General features: G+C 43.1%; 1 pseudogene across 1 annotated transcript in view; it reads left to right on the forward strand.

Annotated features, from left to right (window-relative positions):
* Window positions 1-5,465: 5,465 nt before the first annotated feature.
* The window catches only part of LOC308291799 (signal peptide, CUB and EGF-like domain-containing protein 3), a 125,114-nt pseudogene continuing 112,793 nt past the window's right edge, over window positions 5,466-17,786 (forward strand). Inside the window, exons 1-6 of the transcript XR_013963354.1 lie at window positions 5,466-5,492; window positions 5,897-5,970; window positions 6,077-6,145; window positions 6,252-6,320; window positions 6,427-6,495; window positions 9,368-9,459. The product of XR_013963354.1 is annotated as a signal peptide, CUB and EGF-like domain-containing protein 3 (transcript). The remainder of the gene's footprint in view (window positions 5,493-5,896; window positions 5,971-6,076; window positions 6,146-6,251; window positions 6,321-6,426; window positions 6,496-9,367; window positions 9,460-17,786) is intronic.

Below are 17,786 nucleotides of genomic sequence, written 5' to 3' on the forward strand. Positions count from 1 at the left end.
TCAGCGCGCATTTAATGTGCATTCCATTGCAAGCAGCTGTGGTGACGTCAGGCCACCTCTACAGAAAGAATGCTGGGAATGTCCGCGTCACTGAGCAGCGCGAGTGAGAGCGACGGCAACTGAACACACCAACAAGCAGCGTGATAAACAAACAGCATGGTGCCGAAGAGACAGAAGTCTTCCAAAGTTTGGCTGTAGGCCTACTTCAGCTCACTGGAAGCGCGTTCATTCTGACGTCCATGAGCGGCGCTCGTAGGCTCGTTCGCTCGTTCGGTCCGCGGTCTTCTGTCCTCGCATCTTTCTTTTCATTCACATTTCACATTATGCTCCAAATAACACCCGCAGCTGCAGAAGACCTCGCGAAAGTTGATATGTGAGCGGACTGAGGCGCTCCTCTGTGCCGTCTGTCTGGGTGCTTCTCTTCTTCCTTGTTACGTCTTTGCAAGTTGCAACGCAAGTAAAGCCTGACTACTTCGCTGTGTTGCATGCCGAAAATAGCTGATCTGCAAGCTCACAACGCGTCGCATCCACACAAGACAACGTGAGCTTGTAGATCAGCTATTTTAACCAACGCTTAAAGCCTTAAACATACAGATGGGTGCGACGTTTAGAAACCTGACTTCACAATAGCCCCTTTTCCACTGCAGCTTTAGTACCACACCACACCACATGAATATATCTACATTTTCAATTACACAAAAGTAGCCCTATTGGTAAGAAACAAATTGACCCTTAACTGTGATTATATTACAATATACATTTGTATTACAACAACTATACCTAAATTATTATTTATTTGAACGCCCATTAGGCTTATGTAAACAACTACTGTTAAATGGTCTCAATCGTTCATGTTTTATTTTTCTATAGGACATACAGAAGCGTCAGTGTCAGAAAATATGAAAAAATATATATATTGGAACCGTTAAGAGAACCGTTAGGAACCGGAATCGTTAAGAGGGAATCGCTAAGGACTCGGAATCGTTAAAATCCTAACGAGTCCTGGAAAAATAGAACAGCGGCGTATCGGCGCGGCAGGCGAGGCGGCAGACCCGCGTCTGACGCCGCCGGTGTGGGGTAGTTCATTGAAAATAATGGGGCCGTATTTTTTGACGCGCCGCTTCCGCGTCCGGTGTGTGTTCCCCTTTAGAGGGAGGGAGGGAACGCCTGTCAGGTGGAAACCCTGCATGTCCAACACCATTTGTTTTTAATATTTATCATTTTAAAAACAACTTAAAGTAGTGAAAATAGCCGATCTACAAGCACACAACGCCTCACACCGCGAGATCAGCTATTTTCACTACTTTTCTGCGGTCACTTTTGTATGATGAAGTAGGGCTTTAATTTAAAAAAAAAGAAAACAAAAAACATACAGATTTGAAACTTGGAGATACAAGCTTTTCTGCCTGAATTCTCTTCTAGTCTGATTGGTGTTCACTTCAGGTATAAAACCATTCAAAGCTTATTAGTGCACTTTCTACACTTGTTATACGGCGGGTCCGGGTAGCTCAGAGCTCTGGCCTTTGGGCCATAAGGTCATGGGTTCGATCCCGGGCAAAAAAAAAAAAGAAATGCCCACCGGATTGTAGGGCATTCACCAAATATTCCAATATTCGAATATTCGAATATCAAAGTCACTATTCGACATTGTTCACCGAAGTCGAATATTCGCTTATTTAAATTTTTTATTGTTTTCTCTTTAAAAAAATCTATAGTTTATAAAGCTTGGCGAGATAGGAAGACATAAGAATGAGTTGTCAATGCCCCTGGTGGATGAATTTGTTAACGCTCTATACCAGGGCTTCTCAAACCTTTTTAGGCCGTGACCCCCAAAATAAACATATTTGAACTGGGGACCCCCACCCTGACAAGCACTTGGAATTGTAGGTATTACATTTAATGTGACTCGGTTCCATGCACAGATAAATATTGTGAAAATAGCAGATCTACATGCTCACAACGCCTCGCAATGCGAGGCGTTGTGAGCATGTAGATCTGCTATTTTCACAATGTTCACCTCTTGCTTACTTAATATTTGACAGTTTGGCGAGTCCTGTCGAATATTCGACTATTCGAATACTTTGAGGTCAAATAATTGAATACTAAAAATCACTATTCTTGAATGCCCTAGTGGATTGAGAGGAAACTCTATTTCCCCTCTTGACGCCTGCTACGTGATTGCCCAATCAAATAAGTTGCTAGAGGTCCGCGATTTCTTGTTTACATTTTAGCAGCAGGCATGAAGAATCAGCTGTGAGTGACAGCTGTCAGGTTGTCGTCAGGTTGTTTACCGCTAGTTTACAGCATGGATCTGAAACTAATATCTGATGTGTTTGGTGGGCCCAATAAAAAAAAAATCACACCCGTGTGAACTGAGCGGTGGTTCCCCCCCCCCCTTCCCCCCTGTGTGTGTGTGTGTGTGTGTGTGTGTGTGTGTGTGCGCGTGTGTGTGTGTGTGTGTGTGTGTGTGTGTGTGTGTGTGTCTGGTCTGGCCTGAACAACAGCGCCCCTCCCTTAACATGTGTGGTCAAAAAAGGTACTGACAGGCTACAGACAGACAGACAGACAGACAGACAGACAGACACGGAGACAGACATACCCACACACACGGCCACGTATAGGAGCGTTGTGACCACCGCTCAAAAAAAAAGAAAGCTACTAGTGTTGATCAGTGTGTCACTCGGAGGAGGACGTGGTGGATGGAATTCTGAATGTCCAAAGGTAACAGCATTTCTACTGTATTGTTCTGATGGCCGCTGTGCCCACTGCTTCTGTACTGTACTTCTTTTATTGTGTTCAGTGTTTTGACGGCCGGCCGCTGTGCCAACTGCTGCTACAGTTGCTGCTGCTATGGGGCTCTTAAGTCTGACATCATTTTGTAGGCAGAGGAGAACTTTTGGGACCAAAAGGCCCCATCGCCCGTGAATCTTTTTACTATTTTTACTATTTACTAATTTGTCTTCTCTTTCTTGTTGACAGGAAAGTGGTAGAATTATACTTTAGTCGTTGTTTTTGTCTCGGATCTGTTGAAATAGCGAGGGACAGATATTGACAATAAATCTGCTTGGTGGTCTGACTACAAAATGATGTCATGGCTTAAAAGCCCCTATGTCGCTGCTGGGAAAAAAGGGAAAGTGTTGTTCTTGAGGTAAAAAGTAAAAAAAAAAAAAAAGAGTTGTGGGATGAATCGGGGGACTGTGGTGAAAGCCTTGTATTGGGGCCCAATTGAAGTCTTTGTTCTGTGAGATTTTCACACGTATCCCAGAAAACTCAATGAAACTAGCGACTCTCCAAGACGAGGTACATTACGTACTGCTTACTGTCCAGCCACAGGCCAGCTGAGCTCCGGGCCCGGCCAGCCCAGCCCAATCCGGTTCGGGGCTTTCCTTTCTCTTTTCCATGCGCTGACATTTTTATCGTCCTGTTAAGGTTTTAAAGGGCCATTATCTGGAGGAAGGAATGCTGCTTTAATAGTGCGGTGGCACCACAGCATCCACTAGACCAGCTCTAATGCAGACAGAGCTTCTCAAAGCCCAGGGACCCCCAAATAATTGATCTCAGTGTATTTGGCATGCACCCCCCCCCCCCCATCTGAAAAGAGTTTGTGCCGAAGAGAATATATATTTTTGTTAAAAACAAATTCAAATTAATCTAAATTTCCCAAACATGTTTCTATCAAAACCATTAGAGATTAACAGATATAATATTTAGATCTCCTATTTTTTGAATAGCAAACACGCGCACACGCACGCACACACACACACACACACACTTTAACCATTTATTTATGTCCACACAAAGGAGATGCATACAAGGACACAACTATTATAGGTGCAGTAGAGTTACATTTACAAAATCATGTCATATGTCTTCATGATACAATAGCAAGTCACTTGGTACTGTACGGGTATAAGTAGCAGCGTCTCCGCCATATGTGGCGGCGGACGATTATAGCGGAGACAGAACAATACTTTGCCAGCCTTTTTGCCTCTTTTTTAGGCATCCCAAGTTGTTGAAACCCTCTAACAACCAGCCTGTGGGTAGAATGTCCTAGGCTGCCAAATATAAAAACAAATAGTCTGCACCTGTACCCCAGCTCTGAGATGATATGACTAGAATGTCATATCATATCACTAGAATGTAAACAAAGTGTCGGTCTGACAATGGCCAAAATTAGTATTTTATCATTATTTTACGCTTTTTGTGGTCATTTTTTAATAGAAACACATAAATGAAGCTTATTTTTTTATAAAATATTTTAGAAACATAATTTTTATTTTAGCATCAGTTTTTCAAGAAAAAGTTGACTATAGCTCCTTTAAACTATTGATTTGTTTATTGGTTTAGCAGAAATGTTCCCATGCCACTTCCAGAAGAGCAGAGGAGATTTTAATAGCGTGATTAAAATGCCATCCTTCTCAGCATTATGCACTGTGAGCAGCTGCAAACGAGATCCCATTCTCACAAAAGATATTCTAGTAAAATAATAATAAAAAAGGTTGTCCCATACTGTATGTCTGTACAAGTCATTTAATATTCCATAGCGCAGGGGTTTTCAGAGTGGGTGACGGGGCACCCTGGGGTGCCGTGAGATCATTGGATAATATTTGGAATTTATTTGGACACTTGAAGAAATATTTAGTATAATTTTAAACTTGAAGTACAAAGTTATTTTCAGTCAGTTCTAACCAAATGGCTGTTATCTCAACGTTTTCCTCGCAACATAATCACTAAAATATCGTCACTGTCGGGCAGAAACCTTGTATCTCCAAGTTTCAAATGTGTACGTCTTTTGGTAAAGCAAAGCCCTGCTTCATCATACAAGACTGTCGCACAAAACTAGTGAAAACAGCAGATCTACAAGCACACATTGTGTGCTTGTAGATCTGCTGTTTTCACTAGTTTAGTACATTTTATAGATGATAAATACAAAACGAGCGGTTTTGGACATACAAGGTTTCCACCCGACAACAACGATATGCTATAAATATAAGGTGCTGGGAGTCGGAGTGATGATTATAACGTAGGGGTGCCTCGGATTAAAACAATATTCATGGGGTGCCCTGAGACAAAAATGTTTGGGAACCCCTGCCATAGCGTATGTCGCAGAGATGTAAAAGATATTCTACTAAAAGTAATTTAGTAACCCATTAAAAAAAGACCTGGAATTATTTTATACAGATATACAAACTCATAGCGCGGCATCGAGTGCCACACTATGAGCTTGTAGATCTGCTATTTTTGAAAAATCATGTGAAAATATCATTTTCAGAGCAAACCTTTGCAACTGAAATCTTTGCTACCGGGTGGGGGACAATATATTTTGACATGGGGGTCCGTGGCCAAATAACTATAAATTCGGGGGTCCTTGACATGAAAAGGTTTGAGAACCAAGTTTGAGAACCACTTTGACATTGAGATTTTTCAAATACAGCAGATTCTACAAGCTCGCAGCGCAGCACTCGATGGCGTGCTGTGAGCGTGTATATGCGGTAAGTGCTATTCTTCAATAGTTGCCTTGTTTCTATATCCCATTCCTTTACATTCAAATCGTTTTCAATCCCAAATACAAGGCTTTAACTGTTATTATTGGCTCCTTTCATGCGCCAAAAAAATGTCAAAAATCACGGTATGCGTTTTCACTGCAGGGACATTTGTATTCTCCCGGTACTTTCAGCAAGAATTACCAGGTAGTTTGCTGTGACATTTCGGACGCCAAAACGTCCGGCACACAAAATAAGTGTTTCGAATTTCAAAATTGCTGTAACTTTTGAAAAAAAAAAAAAACGTCCAGAAGTTTGGCTGTGTGAAAACGGGACATGACTTAATCTCTTCCTCTGAGCGAGTCTCACAACAAAGTCAATCCCCTGAGAGTCTTTAGTGTGGACCACCTCAGGCTGCAGTGAGTCTTCAGTGTGGACCACCTCAGTCTGCAGTGAGAGTCTTCAGTGTGGACCACCTCAGGGTGCAGTGAGAGTCTTCAGTGTGGACCACCTCAGTCTGCAGTGAGAGTCTTCAGTGTGGACCACCTCAGTCTGCAGTGAGAGTCTTCAGTGTGGACCACCTCAGGGTGCAGTGAGAGTCTTCAGTGTGGACCACCTCAGGGTGCAGTGAGAGTCTTCAGTGTGGACCACCTCAGGGTGCAGTGAGAGTCTTCAGTGTGGACCACCTCAGTCTGCAGTGAGAGTCTTCAGTGTGGACCACCTCAGTCTGCAGTGAGAGTCTTCAGTGTGGACCACCTCAGGGTGCAGTGAGAGTCTTCAGTGTGGACCACCTCAGGCTGCAGTGAGAGTCTTCAGTGTGGACCACCTCAGGATGCAGTGAGAGTCTTCAGTGTGGACCACCTCAGGCTGCAGTGAGAGTCTTCAGTGTGGACCACCTCAGGGTGCAGTGAGAGTCTTCAGTGTGGACCACCTCAGGCTGCAGTGAGAGTCTTCAGTGTGGACCACCTCAGGCTGCAGTGAGAGTCTTCAGTGTGGACCACCTCAGGGTGCAGTGAGAGTCTTCAGTGTGGACCACCTCAGGCTGCAGTGAGAGTCTTCAGTGTGGACCACCTCAGACTACAGTGTCTGCAGACGCTGTGTTTACTCTGTGCTTTGGAGAAGGTGTTAAAAGACTGCAGTCTGTGGCAACCCACTGACACCCAAACAAACCTTCTCTCCACGCTTCAATTCAACTCACACTCTACTTCCAGACACCCAGGGGGTCCATAGAGCTTGTAGATCTGCTATTCTCCACAAAAGAAAAAAAAAATACTTTTACTTTTGGTACTTTAAGTTTATTTTGATGCCAATACTTTTGTACTTTTACCAAGTAACATTTTGAACACAAACAGGCCTTTTTACTTGTTACTGAGTATTTTTTGTTATTGATACTTTTACTTAACCCATTAAGACCTGGAGCCACTTAAAACATTATTCTATGCTTTAATTATAAAAAGAATAGCAGATCTACAAGCTCACAGCACAGCACTCGGTGCCGTGCTGTGAGCTTTTCCATGTCTATAAGTCAGGGGAACGGTTTTGGGCATACAAGGTTTCAACCCGATGATAACGATGATAATGCTATAAATATAAGGTGCTGGGAGTGAGAATTATAATGTAGGGGTGCCTCGGCTTAAAACAAATATTCATGGGGTGCCCTGAGACAAAAACAGTTTGGGAACCCCTGCTATAAGTGATAATGTGAAGTAGTTCTTCCACAGCGCTGGGCTCTGAAAGTCTTCCCACTGCACAGCGCTGGGTTCTGCACATAAAGCGGCCTGCAGGGACGTGCTGGCCATTGGGAAAAGCGGGACAACTCCCGAACGGCCGGTTCATTCCCGGCCGGTCCAGGCCGGCCATTAGGAAAAAAATCAAAATAAAATGTTGGCCTTCGTTCCATTTTGGGGGCTGGGCGGCCAACAAAGTAAATCATCACTGTTGGGCAGAAACCTCGTATCTCCAAGTTTCAAATTTGTCAATCTTTTCGCCTTCTTTTCTGCTTCATCATACAAGGCCGTCACACAAAAAAACAGCAGATCTACAAGCACACAACGCCTCGCGGTGCGAGGCGTTGTGTGCTTGTAGATCGGCTGTTTTCACTAGTTTAAATCATTTTTAAAATGATAAATACAAAACAAACGGTTTTGGACATACAAGGTTTCCACCCGACAACGACGAAATATAACTCATGTAATTGGCCCACTGGCTTGTCACTCTTCATGATCTGAAATGGCAAATCTTTGAGTAGCAGCAGCGCTATAGAGAGAGATCTCTCTCTATAGCGCTGCAATGAGGGCCTCTACAACTCTTTTTCCCGGGCTGAATCAGGGGGCCCAGCACGTCCCTGACTGAAAGTCTTCCCACTGCCCATAAAGCGGCCTGTGATATTTTTATGTGTTTCTACATATAGAGTTATGTTTTATTGTTTTAGTGGATGCAGGCAGCGCAGCGTTTAAAGCTGCTTTTTCTTCTTTCTTTTCTTCTTCTTTTCCTTTGGCGTTGACTTCCTCATCCTCCTCTTACCCTCTGCTGGAGAAGGAGACCTTTCTTCATTCAGTAATGATTTAACCTGAGGCCCTTTGGGCAAGCGGTTTGAAGGGAAACGCCAGAAAAGCTTTTGAAGGAGATTGGCTGGTGGAAAGTAACTAAGTACGTGTACTCAAGTAACTTACTTAAGTAACCTTTTTATTTTTTTCTAGTTGTCTTTGTTGTAGTATTTCCAGTAACGTTGCAGAGGAGAACGACAACGCTTTAAACTTTTTTATTTCCGTTACAATTATTTGACATTTATTTGTGGTTTCTTGCCTTTTTTTTCTTTATTTCTACAGTGTGGTTTTGATACTTGTTCTTTTCCGTCACTGTAGGCGGAGGGCCGTTGTGAGCTTGTAGATCTGCTATTTTCAAACATTTTGTACTTTCACTTTTGGTAACACTTTCATACTTTTACTCAAGTACATTTTGAATTCCGGACTTTTACCTGTAACAGAATGTTTCTATATTACGTTTACTTGGTAAAACATGTATCCTATAGGAGTAGACTTCTCCACCACATGCGGTTGGAAGGGGAGGGGTGGGTGGGTGAGTGACAGCCAGGCACGTGCACACATAGACTCCAAAGGGGGCTTGAGCCCCTGCCCTTTTATCTGTCTGTAAAAAGTGCCCTCTCCAGACCATGAATGCAGTTTTTACTACGGTGAAAGAAATGCCCTCTTTCCATGCCATACCTGAAGGCAGCATTCAAGAGAATTGCCTTGTCCAAACTCTCCTGAACTTGAATGCGTCTTATGTTGAAAGAATTGCCCTCTCTGTGTAGAAATCCATGCCGTTACGCCACATCTCCAGTATTCACTTGATATGCTTAGTTCAGTGTGATATCAAGCACCGAAAATAGCCGATCTCGAAAACATCGAAAATAGCAGATCCTCCAAGCTCACAACGCATCGCGTTGTGAGCTTGGAGGTCGACAATTTTCTTTTATAATTTTTATCCCATGATTTTGTAACGCATGTTCTCACCCAGTGCTAATTGCCTATGTAATCCTGGGCTCTGCTCTCCCTCTGCCGCGCCTGGGGAGACAACGGACTGACCTCATGCTTCCTTCTATGCATGGGTAGTCCAAGTTGTTTCTTTTCACCTGACAGGGGGGATTTTCCTGGGATGGACGCAGCACGTGGAAGGAACACGTTATTCCAACCAGTTCCTTTCCCTCCATCAGGCGCCCCGGCTGGCCAGGGGGAGGCAGTATAGAAACCAGGATTACTGCATGTTTTTGTGAGGGTATCTACCCTAGGAGACACGGGGAGAACATGCAAACTCCACACAGAAAGGCCCTTTTAGAAGTGTCAGCCCCTGCCTCTCTGACATTCTCTGCACGTCCCTGGCAGGCTGGCGATGCAGAGGAGAAAAGGGTCTTTGTTGTTGTGTCAGCACTTTGGACTTTATGAGTCCTCGGAGAGAAGAGACCCGACTCGACCCGGTACTGATGGATGGGTCTGGGGGGGGGGGGGAGAGAGAGAGAGAGAGAGAGAGAGAGAGAGAGAGAGAGAGAGAGAGAGAGAGAGAGAGAGAGAGAGAGAGAGAGAGAGAGAGAGAGAGGGGGGGGAGAGAGAGAGAGAGAGAGAGAGGGGGGGGGGGGAGAGAGAGAGACGGAGAGAGAGGGGGAGAGAGAGAGGGGGAGGAGAGAGAGAGGGAGAGAGAGGGGGAGAGAGAGAGGGGGAGAGAGAGAGGGAGAGAGAGGGGGAGAGAGAGAGAGAGAGAGAGAGGGAGAGAGAGAGAGAGAGAGAGAGAGAGAGGAGAGAGAGAGAGAGAGAGAGAGAGAGGGAGAGAGGGGGAGAGAGAGAGAGAGAGAGAGAGAGAGAGAGAGAGAGGGGGAGAGAGAGAGGGAGAGAGAGGGGGGAGAGAGAGGGGTCTGGGGGTATTGGGGGAGTGGGCAGTGCAGTGGCGTCAGTTCAGAAAAGGCTAAGGTATGGCAACATAGCTGGTGTCTCGCGTGCAAGACACCAGTCATGTTGCCATACTAGGGGTGTAACGATATAGTAACTGTATCGAAATATAGTTTTTAACTTAAAAAATCTAAGTATATCGAAATGAAAACAGCTAAAATCGAATCGTATTGTTTTATTTTGTACCGTATCGAATCGGCAGTGCAAAGAATCGATTGTATCGATACTACCTACTTGTTCATTGTATTTAGCATTTTTAAGAAGAAAAAATTAAAAGGAGGGGTTTAATTACTTTTCCTTTCCATATAGCTACACTGGTCTATCGATAAATGTGTGTAATCTCTGGGTTCATGTCAAGGTGCAGGTTTGTCAATATACAATGTCCATGTATTTGGCAGATAATCACTGTGTTTACTTATTTATATCCATAATAATACATGTTTCCCTTAAAACCTGCACTATCCATACCTTTCACACAGATTTAATGTCTTTGCTAAATAGTTACTATATCGATTTTAAATCATTAAATCGAATCGTATCGTATCGCCATGAATGAACCAATATCGTCCATGTATCGTATCGTCAACCATGTATCGTGATATGTATCGAATCGCTATTAAAATGTATCGTTACACCCCTATGCCATACCTTAGCCTTAAGAAGTACATTCTATTTTCCCTCCGGTTTCTACGGTTTCTTGGGCTGGATATGACAGCCTGGAACGGTTGTTCAAGTGCAGCTAAACTTGGCATGTTAGTAAAACGCGCCACAATACCTTGTTAAAGTGACCATTTTTGTTAAACTTTGTAGTTATTTTTACTGTAATTTAACAACATAACACAGATAGACAAAGAGACATTCATGTATTTATATTTAAAAGTTTATTTTATTTTCCCCCCCCTGGACCCAGGGTATGGCAGCTGCGTACCCCCTGCCATACCCAATTGACGCCCCTGGGAGAGGGGGGAGAGGGGAGGGGTGCACAGAGGTGCATAAAGAGGTGGACAGACCCCCCCCCCCCCCCCTCCCCCCAGTAAGTAATCTCTGCTCCCAGAAGGATTCCCTGAAGTCGGAAACTCAATCCTGCTGCTATGTACGTTCATGGTTCACTCACAGGCACGCACACACACACACTCACACACACACACACACTCACTCACACACACACACACACACACACACACACACACACACACACACACACACACACACACACACACACACACACACACACACACACACACACACACAGATGTGACATGCCGAGCCTCTCCCGCCTCAGACAGCGGTGGAGACGTTAGGCCAAAGGGACCGGCGTGCTGGGTCGGATTCCCACCAGCAGCTTAAAATCCACTGGTGGGAAAAGTACTGTTTTTTTTACTTAAAGCTGCAAGTTTTCTGCTGACATGAGCAGGAATCATGCAATTGCTTATTTTAATTTTATTTTTTTAATTTTATTATATTAAGTTAGCTAACAATGCTCCCTAAAAAATCTAGTCTCTGTGGCGCTTCTAGGAGCCCGCAGTCTGCCTCCAAAACTATTATTTTATCTGTAAGAAGCTCTGTCACTAGCAGCTCATTGGTGCATGAACCAGCCGACCGGGGCTAAAAGGATTGACAGGCAGGTCAAACCAATCTGAACAAGAACAAGAGGCGGTCCTGATTGGTCTGAGTGTTATTTTGGATGGGCACCCAGTTTTATTCTCACAGATGAAAATAATAGTTTTGGAGGCAGATTGAAGCCCCAGGAAGTGTCACACACACAACATTTCTTTAGGAAGCATTTTTTAGCCGCCTGAATGAAATAAAATAAAAATATATTTTTAAAAATAAGCAATTGCATGATTCCTGCTTATGTCAGCAGAAAACTGCTTATTTCTGCTTTAAGTAAAAGCATCAATTTGCTAAGTAGAAATACTCTGTTAGGCTGCCCTGCCCTCAGACCAACATATGGTCCTCAGTGGATAAACTCTCTGGTGCGCGGCTGAGAGAGCGTATTCCGTCCCAAAGCCAGTGACGCGCCTGTCACTCACTTCCCGCACCGCCCCTCCCTCCCGCCCTCTAGCCTGTAGACTAGCGTAGCGATCCTTTGTCTGCAGAGGTACGTTAGCCAGGTTACGTTGCGACTTGCGAGGTTATCAATTTAATAGGCTTTATTATCTTCATCTTTTAAGTGTCAACTCTATAATGGACAGGCGAAGGGTACTCACCCTTGCTTTATTGGAAGGGGAGATGCAACAAGCTAAAAAGAGAAGAGTTTGGGTGCATGAGACTCTTCAAAATAAAACATCTCCCAGTCCCTTCCTGATTCTCAGGATATTACGCCTTCGACTCACCCGATTGGACAGAGGGGGGAAACCAGAATCTGCGTGGAGAATTTCTTTGCTCCAGCATAAACACAAGGTCTGCGCGGAGCGCAGATATCCTCCACTGACATTCCACTCTCATAGGTATTTTGGTCTGTGGGCACCCTTACAAGTAAATGTCATCAAGTATTGTCATCGATATGTTAAAGTACCAAAAGTAAAAGTACAAAATGTTTGAAAATAGCAGATCTACAAGCTATTTTCAAATCACCAATTGGTATAAAATAGGGATAAAATGGTTAATGTATGTTTTATAATATTATATTATACTGTATCTGTAACTAGTAACTAAAATGTTCCGATAAATGTAGTGGAGTAAAAGTACAATATTTGGATCTGAAATGTAGTGGAGTAGAAGTAAAAGTATTGGAAATTGGAAATACTCAAGTAAAGTACAAACGTCAGAGCTTGAAGCACAGTGTCAGAAACTCACTCCACATTACAACATTCTCTCCCAGTGCTTGAGGACAGGTTTAAGAATTAGCTGGAGTAAAAGTAATCAGGGGCGTCAATTGGGTATGGCAGGGGTATGCAGCTGCCATACCCTGGGTCCAGGGGGGAAGATAAAAGTTACTTTTAAATATAAATCCATGAATTTCTCTTTGTCTGTCTGGTTATTATGTTGTTAAATTAAAGTAAAATAACTACAAATGCAAAATTTTACATAATGGTCACTTTAACAAGGTGTTATAATTGTATTCTCCACATTTTTATTCTCCCCATCTTGACAGAATGGTATATTCCCAGGTTCTGCAGGTCAGCTGCACGGGTGCAATTTATTATTGTTAATTGTGGAATTGTGTTTACTAACATGCCAAGTTTAGCTGCACTTGAACAACTGTTCCTGGCTGCCATATCCAGCCCAAGAAAACATAGAAACGGGGGAAAAATTAAATGTACTTCTTAAAATAAATGTATCATGTCTGTTGTTAAGGTATGGCAACATGACTGGTGTCTCGCGCGCGTGCAAGACACCAGTCATGTTGCCATACCATAGCTTTTTCTGAACTGACGCCACTGTACTTGTTTAAGAATTAGCTGGAGTAAAAGTGCCAACGTTTCTATGGAGCTGTAATAATAAGCTTTGTAATAATAATCCACATCCTGCAAAGTAACTAAAGTTTTCAAATATTGCAGTGGAGTAAAAAGTACAATATTTGTCTCCAAGATGTAGTGGAGTAGAAGTACAAGTATTGGAAATACTATTGGAAGTACTCCAGCAAAGTAAAATTCTTGAGTAAACGTATTTTAGTTACTTTGCACCACTGGTGTAACGGCAGATATTGTGACCGCAGAGGAAAGCTGTTTGTGTGGTTTTGGTGTCTATAGAAAACTGCAGCCCCAGCTGAGGCGGTGGTTACACCAATATACGTGACCTTGTTGTTCCAGCAGACGCTTATAAAAAGAAGGCGGGCCGTCGGTGGAGCTCCGCCTTGGGACGTCCAAATTGCCCGTTGTCATCTTCCTCTGGGTTCCATAAATACAGACGTTGGAAATGTGTGCGTTTGACATCAGACTGAAAGACCATTCTTTCTGTTGGCAGAAACATGTGGAAAACAAGCAGAGGTGTTAACCCATTTAGGCCTAGAATTATTGAATGCTTTAACCAGTGAAAAATAGCAGATCTACAAGCTCGCAACGCGGCACCGAGTGCCATGCTGCGAGCTTGTATTCTTCTACCAGACTACATTCTCTTCTATACTTCCTACTAGTTTCTACAAAGTGCTCGCTGCGCTGCTCCTACTGCATGGACGGTGGGGGGGGGGGGGGGGGAAGTACTCATGTTTTTTGCTGCAGTATCAATGCTGCAGTATAGAAATACTATGTTAGGCTGCAGCCAGCGGATGAACTCTTTTTGACGTAGGTTGTTTCTGATGACTACAACATGACGTAGGCTGTTTCTGATGACTACAACATGATGACTACAACATGACGTAGGTTGTTTCTGATGACTACAACATGACGTAGGTTGTTTCTGATGACTACAACATGACGTAGGTTGTTTCTGATGACTACAACATGATGACTACAACATGACGTAGGTTGTTTCTGATGACTACAACATGACGTCGGCTGTTTCTGATGACTACAACATGACGTAGGCTGTTTCAGAAAGCAGAAAAGGCTCCTGGTCCCATGCTAAGACCATGACAACAGAATCATACTAACATTCAGGCTAAAAGGATGACACAATAACAGTCCTTGGGTCTTTGTGCTGCTATGGGTTCAATTCATCCTCATAGCATAAATAATTCAACACAATAACACTGTACATGCCATCAACATAACACAAGTAGAAAGTGCTTTAACCCATTTAGAACGGGTACACATTATAGTGTATCATTATTTTATGTTTTAACTATTGAAAAATCGTGGAAATTAGAATTTCGACCCGATTCTATAAGTGTCTTTTGAATCCTTCTAAGGTTTTTTGAAAAACCCTATGTTTCTATGTCAGCAATCTGGCCAGCCATCGTCAAAGAAAAGGTCCTTTTCACTCAACTGGAGCTCAGTTAGTCTGTTCTTGAGAGACTACTATGTCAGTGGTTCTCAAACCTTTTCATGTGAAGGACCCCCAAAAAGATATTTATTTGGCCACGGATCCCCATCTAAAAATATTTAGTTCCAGGGACCACCCAGAAGCAAAATCTGAGTTACAAACGTTCGCTTTGAAAATACATATATTCAAAGATTTGCACATATTTTCACGACTTTTTCAAAAATATCAGATCTACAAGCTCGCAGCGCGGCACTCTGTGCCGTGCTGTGAGCTTGTAGATCTGCTATTTTTCACTGGTTAAAGCATTCAGTAATTCTAGGCCTGAATGGGTTTAATTAGCATAGCAAAGAGTGCATTCTGTGTCGTTCTGCATTATTATTCATCACATCAGGCCAACATGGGATTGTCTTCCTTCATCTATCAAGTATTTATTTTCCACGCAGGAATGGTGTGTGTGTGTGTGTGTGTGTGTGTGTGTGTGTGCGTGTGTGCGTGTGTGCGTGCGTGCGTGCGTGCGTGCGTGCGTGCGTGCGTGCGTGCGTGCATGTGCCTGGGGCTATGAATTATGGAAGAGACTTCAGCTTCCAAACAATGTTAACATTGTCGTTCTTTCTTTCACAAAAAGAATGATGACTTCATGTAATATGGATGGATGGATGGATGGTCACATGGTTTGCATTCTTTTCATGTTTTCTCTTTTTTCATCATGACTTTTTTCTTTTTTCCAGCAGCCCGGTGCTTTGGTTGTTCCTTCCTCCTCTCTCAATCTACAAGCTCACGCATTGTGAGCTTGTAGATTTGCTATATATATATTTTTTTTAAGAGAATAAGGCTGTCTTGTAAAAATCGACGCATCGACGAGTCGTTCAAAGACCCCGGAATCGACACCAATTGTTTTAGTCGAGCCATCGAAAATATCTAGTTTTTTTTATAGCACCAGTTACTACTGCAGTGCGGTACAGCACTGGACTGGTGTCATGTACTTCTGAGTCCATCTTACTTCCTACTACTTGTAAGTAGACTTAAAAATAAAATAAAACAGCTGTGACTTGAAAGTTGACTTGATCATATTACGGGAGGCTCTTATTTTGAAGTTAACGGTTTTGAGAGGAAATCTATCAACTTGTTGTTATTACCTTCTATTACCTTCATTATATACTATATATTTTTTAAAGAGAAAAACATTAAATAAGCGAATATTCGACTTCGGTGAACAACGTCGAATAGTGACTTTGATATTCGAATATTCGCATGTTCGAATATTTGGTGAATGCCCTATTCCCTACCTGTTGCAGCTGGCCAAGTAGCCCAGAAGCCACTAGCCAACGGCAGACACTGTCACCTTGATGCTGTGTTCTGTGTGGTGCTGGTCTCAGGCTGAGGAGTAGCAATGGGCAAAACCAGGCCTGGAATTTCATCATTTTAGGGTCACGGCCACTTGGCCTTTGGTGTTGTACATTTTTTAAGGCACAAAGGCCAAATGCCAGGGCAGGAAGGACATCAAATAAAACAAGATTTTAGTCCATTGAAAGAATTTGTTGATGAGGGATGATAACCTAATCTGCAGCGAAGTAGAATCTGATCCATGCTCAGCCCTGTGTGTCCAATCAAATCAGCCAGGTTGGTTTAAAGAGACATCAGTTTCTACTGTCTACATATTGACAAGAAAGAGAGAAAGTGGTCCAGGCAGCTGGGACATTAAGGCCACTGTGGCCTTAACAATGTTGCTACCATTTTAAACATAGCTGAACTGCCAAACTGCCAAATTGTCCTTACCTTTTAACGTGGGCACGTGCGCGCATTGCGCACGATCTGTGCATGTAACGTGTACCAGCGTTGTAGACCGGACCACAGCTTTCGAATAAAACAATCCCATTGGAAAAAGACATATCCGTTGTCAGGCTGTATCTGCCGCTGTTACCATAAAAACTCATGTAAAAGGCCGAGCTGTGCGCTATGGTCCTGCGAGGGCACGTCGCGCACATAGCAGACGATATGTGCGCAGATCATATGCCAGGCGGGTAAAAGAATCATAACAGCTTCAAAAAAAAAATCTGAAAAAAGACCATTCTATGGCCGTGCAGCCCCTTCCTTGTTTACAATGTAAACCTATGGGAGCGGAGCTACGATTGGGCCTCAGACCGGATACAGAAACCTAGATCCGGTCACAACAGGAACTACGGCCGGATACAGTTAGGAGGCGGGCCTAAAGAGTCCGAATCAGCGATAAACAGCAATCATACTTTTAATTGTTTCATAATGATTAAAGCTAATTAAATTTCCGGGATCTACGGGCATGGCAGATCGGTACAGCGGGAAATCTCCAGTTTCGACGGGGATCGCAGGAAATGAGTTAATAATGTCCCAGCTCAACAGGAAACATCGGTACACACAATGCCACAAACCAATAAAAACACAGAGTAAACCAATGTCCCTTATCAGTTGAATAAGATAGAAACCTGTGTCCCTTATCAGTTGAATAAGGTAGAAACCTGTGTCCCTTATCAGTTGAATAAGGTAGAAACCTGTGTTCCTTATCAGTTGAATAAGGTAGAAACCTGTGTCCCTTATCAGTTGAATAAGGTAGAACCCTGTGTCCATTATCACTTGAATAAGGTAGAAACCTTATGTCCCTTATCAGTTGAATAAGGAAGAAACCTGTGTCCATTATCAGTTGAATAAGGAAGAACCCTTATGTCCCTTATCATTTGAATAACCTGTGTCCCTTATCAGTTGAATAAGGAATAACCCTTATGTCCCTTATCATTTGAATAAGGAAGAAACCTGTATCCCTTATCAGTTGAATAAGGAAGAACCCTTATGTCCCTTATCAGTTGAATAAGGTAGAACCCTGTGTCCCTTATCAGTTGAATAAGGAAGAACCCTTATGTCCCTTATCAGTTGAATAAGGTAGAACCCTGTGTCCCTTATCAGTTGAATAAGGGACACGTCTTTTAGTTTCCAAACAAGGGAGGATTCCTGTGATTGGAGGAGA

This window comes from Nannobrachium achirus (genome assembly GCF_963921795.1).
Source record: "Nannobrachium achirus genome assembly, chromosome: 9".
Lineage (NCBI taxonomy): Eukaryota > Metazoa > Chordata > Actinopteri > Myctophiformes > Myctophidae > Nannobrachium > Nannobrachium achirus.